The sequence below is a fragment of the Limulus polyphemus genome, unplaced genomic scaffold (assembly GCF_000517525.1).
Source record: "Limulus polyphemus unplaced genomic scaffold, Limulus_polyphemus-2.1.2 Scaffold1957, whole genome shotgun sequence".
In the NCBI taxonomy this organism is placed as follows: domain Eukaryota; kingdom Metazoa; phylum Arthropoda; class Merostomata; order Xiphosura; family Limulidae; genus Limulus; species Limulus polyphemus.
In genome coordinates, this window is record NW_013667567.1 from 44,558 (window position 1) to 49,148 (window position 4,591).

Consider the following 4,591-nt stretch of genomic DNA (forward strand, 5'->3'; position numbering starts at 1 on the left):
TAAATCTGTCTCTCTGCAATTATTTGCCGGGCTTATATACTAAAATAGAGGGCGCCTGGAAAAGACTAGAGTTGCCAGGAAAAGTCCGGATCCTTCGAGAATCTCATGATGTGTTACCAGCGTCACGTGACTTCCGCTGTCGTAACAGTATGTATTTGATTACTATTATTTTAACAACTGTCCGTAGGATTTTAACAAATACTCTAACAGTACTTCTACAAGTCAACAACGTCTAGATTTAATTATGTTAAGAGTCACTATCTGTAATAAAAATAATAAATGATTGATTTACTGTTTCTGCCCATTTTCTAAATAACCATTGATCGCCTCCAAATTCACATAAAACTTGTGAAAGTAAGGAATGCATTTCTGTACTATTCATAGATTATTTCAGACAGTGTTATGTAGGACACTTAATGTTTCACAAATCCTAAGTAAGCAATAATCGCCCTACATCTAAATATAATAATGAACGACATACTGATTAATATTATTTGAAATACCAAAACTTTCAGATTTTCTATCACAGAACACTCATACAAATTTCTAAATGTCATTTCTATTATGCGTTCACAAAATCAACGAACTGATGTCTGTTTAACATTACTTCACACGTAGGAAAGGACTTTGACCTATACAGTTAAGATAGTTTTTGCCCCTGTAAGCTGATGTTCCCTATACAGTTAAAATAGTTTTTGCCCCTGTAAGCTGATGTTCCCTATACAGTTAAGATAGTTTTTGCTCCTGTAAGCTGATGTTACCTATACGGGTAAGATGGTTTTGCTCCTGTAAGCTGAAGTGACCTATACAGTTAAGATAGTTTTCTGCCTTTTTAGGTTCGAATCTAATATATATATATATAGTCTTTGTTGTTAAGCAACACAAACGAACGGGACGTTACCAAAAGACAACTGGCTTTTGTATATATTAGCTTACAAGTTACAGCTTTTACAGTGAGGAAGACTATTCTTTTAAAACAGGTAAGACTTTTCGATCACTGGTGCGATCATTCTCAAGTACTCAAAACGAAATTATTAAATCAAGAAAGCACATGTATTGTTAGCATGTGTGGAAAAAGCCAAGACACCACGTTAATGCTGTATTAATTTAGGAATAATCAGTTATTAGCTGAGTCCTTGACTGGATTGATGTAGACCCCATCTGTGCTGATTTCAGACCCCCCCCCCAAAAAAGAAGCTTTTATGGTAATTAATAGTTCAATCAGATAAAAACAATGACATCTAATGTTTGTTTTTGATACTATATATTAGTGTAGACCCATCTGGCTGTTTTTTTTTCATGACCATATAATGGGAAGATATAGAATCTTAACAGATCCACCTAAGATAGCTGCCTCCAACCCGTGACGAAGCGAGAAGTCCACAGTTTCATTGCTTTCGTGTCCTACAACCAACGGTTTGTTGCCAACATTTTAGAGACAGCAGCACAATTTTCGGCTTCTACGAAAATGGAAACATTTCGGATGTAGTGAAGAATGAGAGCTAGCATTCTGATCCCTAAAACTTACTTTAGTGGAGGCTCGATTCACTGCTGGCCTATCCCCGTCAAGTTTTTACTGGACATGGACGTCAGTGATAATGTAGTCAGATGTTGCAGGATGGAGTGAAACGTTTAATCACATATATTAACAACATGTTCACGGCTTTTGAATGCAGATACTGTACGATGAAAAAAGAGCTGCTAGCTGTGGTTGCCTTTGTCAAGCACTACTGTCACTACTATATAGTAGAATGTTCACTATCTGAATGGGCCATGCTTTGCTGAAGTGGTTAGTAAACCTTAAAAATCCAGAGGGGATGATAGCACATTGAATCACAACATTGCCCGGGTCAGTAACATGGAAGGGCTTTTTCGACGTATGGTGAGACTTTGTACGTTCATAGAGTGCCCCCAAACCTGGACACAGTGTGGGAGTTGAAACCATGGCTGTTATGGCCATAGCGAACGCCGATTATAAAGTGCCAACTTCACTGAAGTATGGATACCAAAGTTCACACTTCAGGAGCTCTGGGATGAGCAACTGGAGGATCCAGGTCTAGTATAGGCATTTTCAGCAAGACCCAACCCAAACAGTACTAGTACAGAAGTATAGTACAGACACACGTTACATGTGGTACTCACATGATCAATTACAAGTGCAAGAGAGTGTATTGTACCATCAGTACCACCCCACATGGCATGGTGCTCCAGCAGTGCTGCAGCTAGTGGTCCTCTGACCATAACATGAAGATTGAGGTCATCAAGGTATGACCAAGATATGCCATTTGATGGCAGTTCATTTGGTTGCAAGTGAGTCGAGATGCTAGGCATTGATGTGAGCACTTTACTGTGTGCACCGACCAAGACAATGCAAACTCTAACAGTGAATTGTTGGGTCTCGTCTTCAGAAGGTGGCCCTGGATATCACTGGTTCAATACCTGAGATGCTTAGGGGACATCGTACGTTCCTTGTTGCCATCAACTACTTCAAGAAGTAGGCTGAAGCCTATTCTTGATAGATATACTAGCCCAGACAGTAGCATATGTGTTATATGTACTGAAGATCGTTGAAGATGAGATTAACTTGAATCAGCTTGATTGCATAGGTTCCAATAAGATTCAACTCCCATTGGAACTGGGCTCAGTTATTATAGCAACCAGACAATTGACAGTGATTGAGTCTCGGTCAGTTCAGCTAGGCATGTGTACGTATGTGGTCCAGCAGGGGCTATTGAGTGTAGCATGGCCAAATATAGTTAGTCAGATGTACATCCATGAGAACCAACAGCACAGGAATTCCTGGAGCTCGATAACATAGGCGTGAATACATGTTATGCCTATAGACGTGTCATTTGACCAGCATCTATCCACTCCTCGTAACTGTATATTATGAGCTTCCATTAATTTATGCATTTGGCTGAAATTTTAGCCAGTTGGAACTTGCATAACCTCTTGTATTCGACTTTTAGTATTTAAGCTCAAAATACAGCCACAATCATTATCACTAGTTCCAGAAAGTTCCTGGTTAAAAGTTCTTTGAGTAAACACGATAGATTTCTCTTGAAGCTACGAAGCCTGGCAACTGCTCCAGGACACTCAGGGTTTTTCTTTACAGTGAGGAGCGGGAAGTCGTTAGGAAGGCAGGGAGTGTCAAGTTAATGCTCACCATCAACGAGCCCATGGATAAAGAAGCATTGTTGCCAACACATCTGAGTTGGAAGAGCTTGCAGATTTGGTGAACAGGTTGGCCCTGCGGTCCACAACGGCTGAGCAGCACACGAGGACTGATGAAGACCATGATGCGACTGGAATGTCCGCGAGAGTCCCAAGCAAGTGACCATATATTAGTAGGAAAACGTTCAGAATCCCAGCCAATGTACATGCTATATTCATATTTATCATAGTACTTGAGAGTGTTCATAATATCCAAAACAATGTCAGCACCATCTTATCTGGAGTAGCCAAGCTCCAAGTGACCCAATAGCAGGACTCTTTCCTGTTGTTGACGTTGTCCATGAAGGTGAAGACAGAAGTCCAGAGGTCCCTGTTGACTTGTCTTATCGTGTGTTGTGGCATGACTCCTCGGCAACACAACCAGCTGAGCTCATATATTTGGGGACCACTACATCTATAACCTGAAAAAAAGCTTTTCGGCATTAGGTACGTCCCAAGGGAAGTTCAGGAAGGAAAAGGAATGGTGGTGCTTACAAGCGAAATGGCTCATCTAACAGAGACATTAAAAGTCTTGCTGGTGGTGCGAAGGTGAAAGAGCAATGCCTCGACCATCTTTCTGGATAAGTGATTTAAACTTTCTTGTTATTGTGTAGTAAATGTATGTGTTATTTCTATTTATTTTTTGACTAAATAAAGCTCTTTCATACATAACTTTTTGGTATATCTGTTTATATGTGTAGTTATTTTAATAATGCTTTTCTTTTGATTTCATGTAAAAGGTTTTGTTTTACTCCATTTTACCATATATTAGTAGGAAAACGTTCAGAATCCCAGCCAATGTACATGCTATATTCATATTTATCATAGTTCTTGAGAATGTTCATAGTATTTTTTATTCATTTACTTCTACCCTCAAGAACATAGTGTGCTTTTTTGTCTTTCTTGGATCTATTATTTGTGGCATTAATGCCTGAAATAAAACTAATCCAGTTCAGAAGAATCTTATAACAGTGAAAGAATTAGCATTTTAAGACCTTATACGCTACAATATTTGACAGTTTTTATTAGGAATGGTAATTTCGAATAATTAGTATTTGAGTATTCTGAAAATTGAATTTGTCCAATATTCGCCCTTTAATGACATTCTTTTGACCTTGTATTTTCTATTGTGCCTAATTGCCGTTGTAGAAACGATATTTTTAGCAAGTATCTTATTATAATGGAGCTTGCGATGTATACGTCCAAAACTCGGATCTCGGAAACTACCACACCTATGACCACTGGGTAATATTTTTATAACCAAGCAGTATTTTTATAGCTGAGCAATAAATAAAACAAATGAAATTTACACAAACATTATGTTTCATATTTAGCCAATACAAATTACAAAAAAAGGAGTAAGTCTCAAATATAAAAA